Genomic DNA, 12,812 nt, shown 5'->3' with positions numbered 1-12,812 from the left:
ATGTTACGTTGTGATATTGTTGAGGATGAAGAGGCTGCTTTGGCACGCTTTTATGGAGGGTTGAGATGTGAAATTCAGGACATAGTAGATTACAAAGAATATGATAATATTTCTAGATTGTTTCAACTTGCATGTTTGGCAGAAAAAATATTGCAGGGATGACAACAGAGGCCAAAGAACAATTTTGGAAGAACGTCTACACCAAGATCAACGCCAGGGCAAGTTAAAACCATTCCACCTTCTGCTACATGGTCTGCTGCCCCCTCCTCGAGTAGGGCGCGTTCAGCAGGACCTACTACACCGTCACATGCAATTGAGGTAAGTAAATCTACTAGTGCGCAGGCCCCAGCTAAGAGTTCTTCTTCGGTTGCTTCCACGGGCCGTACAACTGGGATTGTTTGCCACCGATGCAAGGGAATTGGCCATGTCATGAAGGATTGCCCAAGTCAGCGCGTGTACATTGCAACAGAAGATAGTGGTTATGTAAATGCTAGTGATATTGAGGATGAATATGTACTAGCTGCTAACATTGCAGGTGAAGGAGACGAGACAGAAAATGATGCTGATGATGGAGAGGAACAAGTAGCTGCTGTTGATACAAGGAGATACGTGATCCTTGTTGTACAACGAGTTCTAAGTGCACAAATAGGGAAAGCAGAGCAAAATCAGCGGCACAACTTGTTTCAATCCAGATTTCTTGTGAAGGAGAGAGCTTGCAGAGTCATCATTGATGGAGGTAGCTGCAACAACCTTGCCAGTTCCGAGATGGTCGAGAAGATTGGCTTGACCACACAGCCACACCCACGCCCCTACTACATCCAATGGTTCAATTCGTGTGGTAAGTTGAAGGTAAACAAAGTTGTGAGAGTACAATTTTCGGATGGTAATTATAAATACAGTGCAGACTTTGATGTAGTGCCTATGCAAGCATGCTCTTTGTTGCTAGGTAGGCCTTGGATATATGATAATGATGTTTTGCACCATGGTAGAGCTAATACCTACTCATTCTCACATAAGGGTAAGAAGATTAAGTTGTTGCCTATGACACCTGCTGAAATTTTGAAAGATGAAGTAGAACGTGCTGAAAATGAAAGAAAATGCAATGATAACAAATATGAAAATCAGGTTGTAGCTAAAAATATTTTTCCACTTCAACATGAGAACAAAAATACACATGCTAGGAAAGACACCATTAAGTTGAAGGGTGCTGCCATGTTAGCTACTAAATCTGAAATTTCTGATTTATTAGCACATAATTCATTTTGCTATGCTTTGATTTGCAAAGAGGCCTTGTTTACACTTGAGGATATACCTCCCTCTTTGCCTCCTGCTGTTGCTAACCTTTTACAGGAGTATGCTGATGTGTTTCCAAGTAAAATACCCCCGGGACTGCCACCTTTGAGAGGAATTGAGCATCAAATTGACTTGAATCCGGGAGCTACTTTGCCAAACCGAGCTGCATATAGGACCAACCCAGAAGAGACTAAGGAGATTCAACGACAAGTCCAAGATTTATTGGACCGAGGGTACGTACGAGGAAGTCTTAGTCCATGTGTTGTTCCTGTTATTTTGGTTCCTAAGAAAGATGGTAGTTGGCGAATGTGTGTTGATTGTAGAGCCATTAATAATATCACAATTAGGAATCATCATCCTATTCCTAGGCTAGACGACATGCTTGATGAGTTGAGTGGTGCTATAATTTTCACTAAAATTGACTTGAGGAGTGGATACCACCAAATTAGAATGAAACTTGGAGATGAATGGAAGACCGCATTTAAGACTAAGTTTGTGTTGTATGAGTGGTTAGTGATGCCTTTTGGGTTAACTAATACACCTAGTACCTTCATGCGATTAATGAACGAAGTTTTACGTGCTTTTATTGGAAAATTTGTGATGATTTATTTTGATGATATCTTTATTTATAGCAAGTCACATGATCTACATTTGATCACATACGTGATGTTTTTAATGCTTTAAGAGATGCACGTTTGTTTGGTAGCCTTGAGAAGTGCACCTTTTGCACTGATCGAGTTGCGTTTCTTGGTTATGTTGTGACACCACAGGGAATTGAGGTGGATGAGGCAAAGATTGAAGCCATCCAAAGCTAGCCGACACCTACTACTGTGTCACAGGTGCGGAGCTTCCATGGCCTTGCTGGATTCTATCGTCGTTTTGTACGGGATTTCAGTACCATTGCCGCACTATTGAATGAATTAACAAAGAAAGGAGTGCCTTTCCAATGGGGTCCTGCACAAGTGAAGGTATTCAACCTTTTGAAAGAGAAGCTCACTCAAGCACCACTACTCCAACTCCCTGATTTTGGTAAGACTTTGAAATTGAGTGTGATGCTAGCGGAATTGGGATAGGTGGTGTATTGATTCAAGAAGGTAAGCCTATTGCATATTTTAGTGAGAAATTAAATGGCCTAGTCTTAATTACTCTACTTATGATAAGGAATTATATGCTTTAGTTCGTGTTCTTGAAACATGGCAACATTATTTTTGGCCCAAGGAATTTGTTATACATTCGGATCATGAATCACTTAAACATATTAGAAGTCAAGCAAAATTGAATAGACGTCATGTTAAATGGGTAGAATTTGTTGAGTCATTTCCTTATGTGATTAAACACAAGAAAGGTAAAGAAAATGTCATTGCTGATGCCTTATCTAGACGATATACCATGTTGTCCCAATTGGATCATAGAATTTTCGGTTTGAAGACAATAAAAGATTTGTATGCTACTGATTTAGACTTTAAAGAAGTGATAGAACATTGTAAAGAAAGAAGAGAATGGAATAAATGTGTTGAATGATGATTTGCTCTATCGTGCTAACAAGCTATGCGTTCCAGCTAGCTCCGTTCGTCTTTTGTTGTTGCAGGAGGAACATGGAGGAGGTTTGATGGCGCATTTTGGAGCAAACAAAACCGAAGATGTGCTGGCCGTCCACTTCTTTTGGCCAAAGATGAGACGTGACGTCGAGCGCTGTGTCACACTACACTACTTGCAATAAAGCTAAGTCTCGCTTAAATCCATATGATCTTTATATGCCTCTTCCTGTTCCTAGTGTACCTTGGGAGGATATTTCTATGGACTTTGTTTTATGGTTGCCTAGAACAAAGAGGGGGAGGGATAGTATTTTTGTGGTTGTGGATCATTTTTCAAAAGTGGCACATTTTATACCTTATCACAAGAGCGATGATGCTACAAACATAGCTGATTTGTCTTTCAGGGAAATTATTCGCCTAGATGGAGTGCCCAATACCATTGTCTCAGATCGCGATGCGAAATTTTTGAGTCATTTTTGGAGGTCACTTTGGAATAAATTGGGAACTAAGCTACTATTTTCTACTACATGTCATCCCCAAACCGATGGACAAACGAAGGTCGTTAACCGCACGTTATCTACCATGTTGCGGGCTGTTTTGAAGAAAAACTTGAAGCTTGGGAAGAGTGTTTACCTCATATAGAGTTTGTTTACAACAGGTCCGTCCGCTCCACCACCAAGGTAAGTCCGTTTCAGGTTGTATATGGTTTTAATCTACGTGCTCCTATTGATTTGCTACCTTTGCCTACTTCTGAAAAGTTGAATTTTGATACTAAGACAAGTGCTGAACTGATTCTTAAAATGCATGAATTAACTAAAGAAAATATTGAGAAGATGAATGAAAAATATCGTGCTTATGGTACACAGGGTAGGAAACATTTAACTTTTGAACCGGGTGATCTTGTTTGGTTACACTTGCGTAAAGATCGTTTTCCCGAGTTGATGATGTGCACACGTCCATGGATCACGTGTGACGAGTAGATGTGTCCCGATCTTCTCGAAGGATCCGCGAACTTGATAACTTGTCGCTGCGTGACCTGGTGAAGAGGCAATGCACCGCGAGACTGTCCACGCGACGAACTACCGAGACAATCACCCTTCCACGTACCGACGAAACAGCCCACGCAATCACGCCGTATAGATGTGAAGGCACAAACTGGGTGAACCGCAGTTCGGCGTTCTACAACTCCCTCAGGAATCGAAAGAACAAGTTTGCAAGCCTCTCAAGACTCACGCTGGAACAAGAACTCAAAGAGTTTGTATTTCTGAATTTGCAATCCTCAAGTTACTGTTCACGTCACCCATTACAGTGATATATAATACTAGTGGAGTTTCAGTTTAGAAGAAATAAATGAGAACATGTAGTGGAAAGTTGTAACACTACTTTTATTAATAGCCAGGCCTAGTGGGACGCATGGATGGTTGGCATTCTTCTGCATGCATGCTGGAACGTGTGTGGATAGCAACCCGGTTGCTGGCTGCATGCATTCCTATCTTCCGAAATATTTGCTTGCACTCCAACGACTATTATTCATGGTAGCTAAATGTTCTTTTCTCTCTCTCTTGCACGTCCAGGTTCCTTGCTTATATTTGGCGGGCAGAATCCATCATCATCCCACGCTTGTTTGTGCACTCCATCATTCCTAAGAACATTGAAACAAGTACTCAAAAGCATAGGCCCATTCAACATAATCTGATTATTAAGCATAAGGTTAGCGTTCACCTGAGAATGAATTTCCTTCTCCAATTGTTTTGCTCTACTCCTTGTAATCGGACCAGCTATATCAAATGTAGTTTCATTTGGAGATGAATGAATGCTAGGAATGTCCTCATTAGCCTCCCCCTCTTGAGAAGGAGTCGTCCTCGACTCAGGCTCACCAACAAATGGAAGCAAGTCTTTGACATTGAATGTTGTACTCACATTGGAATATTCAGGTGGCAGCTCAATTTTGTAAGCATTATCATTTATCTTGTGTAAAACCTTGAACGGACCATCACCTAGGAGATAACTTACTCTTGCGCTGTTGGGGAAATCGATCCTTGCGTAGATGCAACCACATGAGGTCTCCGGGCTGGAATGTAACCTTCTTCTTACCTTTGTTCGCTTGCTTTGCATATTGTGCTGATTTCTTCTCGATATTCCTTCTTGTCTCATCATGTAGCTTCTTGAGAAAATCCGATCTCTTTGCTGCATCCAAGTTAACTTGTTCCTGTAATGGTAAAGGCAAAAGATCCATGGGAGTATGCGGCTTAAAACCATAAACAATTTCAAATGGACAAAAATTTGTTGTGGAATGGACTGCCCGGTTATAAGCAAATTCAACATGTGGAAGGCAGTCTTCCCACAGCTTCAAATTCTTTTTCAGCACGGCACGCAGCATGGTGGATAGGGTACGGTTGACAACTTTAGTTTGCCCATCCGTTTGTGGATGACAAGTGGTGGAAAATAACAACTTCGTGCCAAGTTTAGCCCATAAGGTCTTCCAAAAATAGCTTAGAAATTTTGTATCTCGGTCTGAAACAATAGTCTTTGGCACTCCATGTAGACGAACAATCTCCCTGAAAAACAAATCAGCAACGTGTGAAGCATCATCGCTCTTATGACATGGAATAAAATGTGCCATTTTAGAGAAGCGATCAACAACAACAAAGATAGAATCCCTCCCCCTCTGAGACCTAGGTAACCCCAGAATAAAATCCATGGATATATCTTCCCAAGGTACAGTTGGGATTGGTAATGGAGTATAAAGACCATGGGGATTAAGGCGGGACTTAGCTTTCAAGCAGATTATGCAGCGCTCAACATGTCGCTGGACATCACGTCGCATATGTGGCCAAAAGAAATGATCAGAGAGCATGTCCAATGTCTTTTTGATGCCAAAATGACCAGCTAAGCCACCAGCATGTGCTTTCTGCAAAAGAACTTGACGAATCGAACAGGCTGGAATACATAGTTTGTTAGTCCGAAATAAGAAACCATCATGCACATAATACTTGTCCCAGCCTTTTCCAGCAATGCAATGAGAGAAAGGTTCTTTAAAATCAAAGTCATCAGCATAAAGTGTTTTAATGGATTCCAAACCAAGCACTTTTGTATCTAATTGTGTAACCAAGCCACATCTCCGTGATAAAGCATCAGCAACAATGTTATCTTTCCCACGCTTATGTTTTACAACATAGGGAAATGTTTCAATGAACTCAATCCATTTAGCATGTCGATGGTTCAGCTTGCCTTGGCTTTTGAGATATTTTAAAGCTTCATGATCAGAGTGGATGACAAATTCTTTAGGTAACAAATAATGTTGCCAAACTGCCAAAACTCGAACTAAGGCATAAAGCTCTTTGTCATAGACAGAGTAATTCAGATGTGGACCATTTAACTTTTAAGAAAAGTAGGCAACAGGTTTACGTTCCTGAAGTAGCACACCTCCAATGCCAATACCACTTGCATCAAATTCGATCTCAAAGGTCTTACCAAAGTCTGGTAGTTGTAGCAGCGGTGCTTCACAAAGCTTTCTTTTCAACTCTTCGAAGGCTTGGTCCTGTTCATCTCCCCACTTGAATGGAACATCCTTCTTTGTCAAATTGTTAAGGGGTGCAGCGATTGCACTGAAATCTTTGACAAAGCGCCGGTAGAAACCTGTAAGACCATGGAAACTTCGAACTTGGCTCACATTTTTAGGAGTAGGCCAATCCTTTATCGCTTTAATCTTCTCTTCATCAACCTGGATGCCATCTGCAGTCACAATAAAACCAAGGAAAACAACACGATCTGTGCAAAAGGTGCACTTAGAAATATTTCCATACAATTTCTCGACTCTCAAAACAGCAAGGATTGCACGGATATGATCAAGATGCTCATCAAATGATTTACTATAGATCAAGATATCATCAAAATAGACAACCACGAATTTGCCAATGAAAGCTCTTAAAACGTGATTCATTAAACGCACAAAAGTTGAAGGAGCATTCTTCAAACCAAAGGGCATCACAAGCCATTCATATAAGCCAAATTTGGTCTTAAATGCTGTCTTCCATTCATCACCAATTTTCATGCGAATTTGGTGATAGCCGCTGCGTAAATCAATCTTGGTGAAAATAGTTGAGCCACTCAATTCATCTAACATGTCATCAAGCCGTGGAATGGGATGGCAATATCTAACAGTTATAGCATTGATAGCACGACAATCAACACACATGCGCCAAGAGCCATCTTTCTTCGGGACTAAAAGAACGGGAACAGCACATGGTGATAAAGATTCACGAACATACCCTTTGTCCAAAAGCTCTTTTACCTGTCGCTGAATTTCCTTTGTCTCTTCGGGATTGGTGCGGTAGGCTGGACGATTTGGAAGAGAAGCATTTGGTACCAAATCAATTGGATGCTCAATTCCGCGGAGTGGAGGAAGTCCAGCTGGCACCTCATCGGGAAAAACATCTTCGAAGTCCTGTAAGAGATCAAGAACAACACTAGGCAGCGATGAATGTAAATCGGTAGTTGAAAGTAGGACCTCCTTGTGCAAGAGCACAAAGAATGGGGCTGTGGTGTTCTTCACTTCTCTCAAATCACTCCTGCTCACAAATAAGCATTCATTTTGGCGTAGCTGTTTTGAAGTGGAATGAGGCTTTATGTGGCTGGATGGGTTAGGAGTCTCTCCCTTACTAGTGTTGGGGGCCTCACTCAATTTTCTTTTCTCAGATTCTTCTCTTTTCATGCGAGCCACATCTGAAGCATAGATCTCTTCTGGAGATAATGGAACAAGAACCACCTTCTTGTCTTTGTGAATGAAAGTATATTTGTTAGACCGTCCAAAGTGCACCGAATCCACATCAAATTGCCATGGACGACCCAGCAGTAAATGGCATGCTTGCATGGGTACAATATCACAATCAACCTCTCCATGATAGTCACCAATGGAGAATGACAAGCGGACCATAGCTGAAACCTTCACTGTCCCAGAATTATTCAGCCATTGCATGTGGTACGGATGTGGATGGCGACGTGTCTGCAAACCAAGCTTCTCAACAAGCAAAGCACTAACAATATTGTTGCAGCTCCCACCATCAATGATGAAGCGGCACACCTGTCCTTTCACTTTGCATCGTGATTGAAACAAATTGTGGCGCTGGCCTTGCTCAGCAGCAACAAATTGTGTTGACAGAACCCGCCGAACCACCAAAGAAGGAGCTGGTGTATTCAGAGTAGAAGGCGCCAAATCAGGAAAATCAGCAAGCAACTTATCAAAATCAGCACAAGTAATCTCGGCTGGATGCTGAAGAACATCATCTTGGGATAAGTCATCTTGAGCAAAATCTGGAAGAGATTGAATGGCTAAACAATTCAGACCTAGCTCAAAAGTACCATCCTCTGCTGAATACTCACAAGTGTCAAGAGAAAGGTCTGCTAGTGCTTGGGTAATAGGTTCATCCTCCTCTTCACTTTGAGAATCATAAGAACCGTCTGCAAGTGCAATAATAGTGCGTCTATTGGGACATTCAGCTTGCTTATGTCCATGACCACCACACTTAAAACACTCAATCTTGCTTGTCTTCCGTTGGGCTGCTGTAACAGAGGAGCTGGACTGATTGGAATTTACAGCTTTGCCTCTTGAATCAAAATGTTTGGTAGACGTTGAATTTGAACGAGAAGTTGCACGAGATGAAGGTGTGTGCACCTCTGACCCGTGCTGCTGTGAATGGCGCCATGGAGTAGAACTATTAGGAGCGGAAAATGAAGCACGGTGCTTATAAGATTCAGCAAGCTGCCTTTCTGCTCTTTTTGCAAAATGTAGCAATTCATTCATAGTGTTGTAATTAGTCATGTCCACCTTGTCTGCGATTGGTTTATTAAGACCAACCAGAAATCGAGCCATCGTTGACTCCTCATCTTCAGTGATACCGGTACGAAGTAGACACATTTCCATTTCCTGAAAATATTCATCCACACTACGATGACCTTGAACAAGCCTTTTCAGCCTCAAATGTAGCTCACGAGAATAATGTGCAGGAACAAATCGGTGCCTCATTTCTCGTTTCATGTCATCCCAAGTAATACGATCATGGCCAACACGGCGGAAATCAGCACATACTTGATTCCACCAAGTGATTGCATAACCTGTGAACTCAATTGCAGCAAGCTTTGCTTTCTTGACAGGAGGATAAGTATATAAATCAAAGATCTGATCAACCTTGGTCTCCCACTCAAAATAATCATCAGCATTTTCCTTTCCGTTAAATTTTGGAATAGACACTTTCACGTTGCTTAAACCATCATCATCACGACGACGACGGCGGTCACGATAACCATGATGGTCATCATGCCGATGATCATCCATGTCGGACAACATATCATCACCACCATCATAATCTCCTCCACCTCCAATAGGAATGCGCCGAGCACGACCAAAATTAGGAAAACCAAGACCACGCCCGCCACGTCCACGGCCAGCGAGACGACGCCCTGCCTCATCATCCTCCTCAATGTCATCATCCTCATTTGGTGGCGGTTCGCCACGTGGCATGTTCAATTGTAGAGTTTGGAGTTGTTGCATCAAATCATTCATTTGTGTACGCAGCTCCTGGAATTCCTCCACCGAAACAGCGGCACCATCTCCACGTCCTGCCATATTAGTAGAGGGGGGGAAAAAAATAGGACAATATATATGTGGAATATATGTGGAATCACTCCCTCACCACTTGCTGAACAAGTTCTTTCTCTTCCTGGAAAGGGCAAGAACCGGGGCTGCAATCTGTAGTGGAAGAGTGATTGTACCAGAGACTACGGTGCAACAGCTCACGGTGCTTTTTAGTGGAGCTTGGTGGGGATAAAATGTACAAGTAGTGCGCTGAAATGTAGTGATGCAAAACCGAATAATAATCCAAAAGAGAAATAACACAAGTCTAAGTTGCTAAAGAGAAAGAAAAAGATGCAAAAGAAAGGAACAATATGGAAGAAGTGAAAACAACTCGCACCAACCAAAGTGCTGCTCAAGCCCCTTTTGGCATGCTGATCACAAGTCTCTTTTGTTTCTTCTTTTTTTATATATATATATATACTCTCGCCTTTTTTTTTTGATATCTTTTGAGACAAACGCAGCACAACTTTCAACTAAGGGGGCGCAGCAAAGACAACATAGAGGGGTGGCGCATCCCAAAGAACAAGAAAACTCGGGTGGAAAGGGTGGGAATTTGTGGCGGTTAAAAGGCAATCAAGGGTGGCTCGGGTGGGGTTTTTTTTTAATATATATATTCAGCTGATCAAGGATGAAAGTTAGAACGATGTGGAAAAGAGAAAAAAAAATTTCAGCAACTAGACAAGTCTCAAAGGATTGAAAACTCGATAATGCAAACTACAAATCAGGCACAATGAGAGGCTATAGGTTTTCTATTTGTTTATGTGTGGACTGTAGGTATAAAAAAAAAACTATCCTACCAAAATAAGAATGATCCTAACGAGTAAACGGAGGCTTTGATACCAGATGATGTGCACACGTCCATGGATCACGTGTGACGAGTAGATGTGTCCCGATCTTCTCGAAGGATCCGCGAACTTGATAACTTGTCGCTGCGTGACCTGGTGAAGAGGCAATGCACCGCGAGACTGTCCACGCGACGAACTACCGAGACAATCACCCTTCCACGTACCGACGAAACAGCCCACGCAATCACGCCGTATAGATGTGAAGGCACAAACTGGGTGAACCGCAGTTCGGCGTTCTACAACTCCCTCAGGAATCGAAAGAACAAGTTTGCAAGCCTCTCAAGACTCACGCTGGAACAAGAACTCAAAGAGTTTGTATTTCTGAATTTGCAATCCTCAAGTTACTGTTCACGTCACCCATTACAGGGATATATAATACTAGTGGAGTTTCAGTTTAGAAGAAATAAATGAGAACATGTAGTGGAAAGTTGTAACACTACTTTTATTAATAGCCAGGCCTAGTGGGACGCATGGATGGTTGGCATTCTTCTGCATGCATGCTGGAACGTGTGTGGATAGCAACCCGGTTGCTGGCTGCATGCATTCCTATCTTCCGAAATATTTGCTTGCACTCCAACGACTGTTATTCATGGTAGCTAAATGTTCTTTTCTCTCTCTCTTGCACGTCCAGGTTCCTTGCTTATATTTGGCGGGCAGAATCCATCATCATCCCACGCTTGTTCGTGCACTCCATCATTCCTAAGAACATTGAAACAAGTACTCAAAAGCATAGGCCCATTCAACATAATCTGATTATTAAGCATAAGGTTAGCGTTCACCTGAGAATGAATTTCCTTCTCCAATTGTTTTGCTCTACTCCTTGTAATCGGACCAGCTATATCAAATGTAGTTTCATTTGGAGATGAATGAATGCTAGGAATGTCCTCATTAGTTGAGGAAATCTAAATTGATGCCTCGAGCTAATGGTCTTTTTAAAATACTCGAGAAGATTAATGATAATGCATATAAGCTTGAGTTGCCTGCAGATTTCGGGGTTAGTCCCACATTTAACGTTTCAGACTTAAAGCCGTATGTGGGAGAAGAAGATGAGATTGAGTCGAGGACGACTCCAATTCAAGAGGGAGAGGATGATGAGGACATCACTCCTTTGGTTACACACACCACAAATATTACTCCTCCCGCTGCGGTAAATCAAGGTCCTTTGACAAGAGCTCGTGCACAAGAACTTAATTATCAGGTGAACTCGTTCCTCGCTGTCCATACAAATGTTTCTAAAGATTGGATGCTACTAACTTATTGCGATGATTTTATTATCCTTAGGAACCTGAGAGAAGATCCATATAAGAACAAGTGTAACCGGAGGGCTACTGCACATAAATCCAGTTCTGTCCCCAAGATCAATTCGGAATCGGAATTACAGACAACACCAAATTCAAACGACCATAACTCTTTATTCCGAAAGGTGGTCGAGGCCCATGAGTACTTGATGGAAAGGTCGCGGAGTCTACTTTCATACGGATCTGACCTCATCTCCAAATACCTTATGTGCTGTCCGGAATCGGCAAAACAAGTCACGTCGCTCTTCCAGTCCAAATCAGTTTGGGCTTTGGGCCTTGTTATTGAGTTGTATTCGAGCTCCATCAGTTGTGGCCGAATCCTTTCTCCTCCTAGCTTATAAATAGATAGCCGCCCCTCTTCTAGGGTTTGGGTTTTGCTTAGATTACAACTAGACAATTTGTCAGTTTTTCGCTGTTCATTGGTTTGTGAAACCCCAACTCATTTGTTTCATCTTTTATTAGCAATTCAGATTGCATCTTCCTTGTTGTTGTGAGTTGCTTCGATTGCTTGCAGGAACAATAACCCTCGTGGTAAGGTCGATTGCGTGCGAGCGTGGTTGATAACGACAGTCGTGCGGGTGTAACGAATTGCGAGGTGACAATCTGCGGGTTGAAAGCCTCCAAGCGTCAACGTCCTCACGACGAAATTAATTGAACCTATCGGAAGATCGGGCCGCTGTTCTAATCAATATTCTTGTGATTTTATTGCTTTGCTGTTTTGTGGTTTTTCACTAGCAATGGCAGGATCTCCGACGAATGCTATGCCACCACATTCTCCCCGTACCAGGGGCATCATACAACACTTTGAATGCCAAGTTAGACTGCACACTAAAGGTCTGAATGAGGATGTGCAAGTGACCAATGAACAACTTGGTCAATTGGAGGCCGCTCAAATTGACACAAACAGCAAGCTTGCAACCTTGGAGACTTCTGTTGGAGAGATCAACACCTCTCTCGCGGGGATTTTGCAGCGCCTAGAAGAGATGGGTCGTGCCCCTCCAGTGGCTGACACCATTGCAGCCACTAATGGCAACCTTCGCAAATAACAACGGTGATTTGCGCAGCGAGGTAACAGCAAACAACGATAACTATGCCGCTGACTCCGATCTTGATGATGTGGATGCACGTGATCGACGTCGATTATGTTTCAATCGCATCGGCATGGGTCCTATACTCCCACGCTGCGAGGTACGTGACAATGATGAAT

The 12,812-nt window shown here is 42.4% G+C and overlaps 1 pseudogene; it reads right to left on the bottom strand.

Moving 5' to 3' along the window:
* Window positions 1–4,367: 4,367 nt before the first annotated feature.
* On the bottom strand, window positions 4,368–9,453 carry LOC133895063 (uncharacterized; annotated as a pseudogene).
* Between the last annotated feature and the right edge of the window lie 3,359 nt (window positions 9,454–12,812).

The sequence above is a fragment of the Phragmites australis genome, chromosome 16 (genome assembly GCF_958298935.1).
Source record: "Phragmites australis chromosome 16, lpPhrAust1.1, whole genome shotgun sequence".
NCBI lineage: Eukaryota > Viridiplantae > Streptophyta > Magnoliopsida > Poales > Poaceae > Phragmites > Phragmites australis.
Note: the sequence above shows the minus strand (reverse complement) of the source record. Positions and strands in the feature narration are given on the sequence as shown.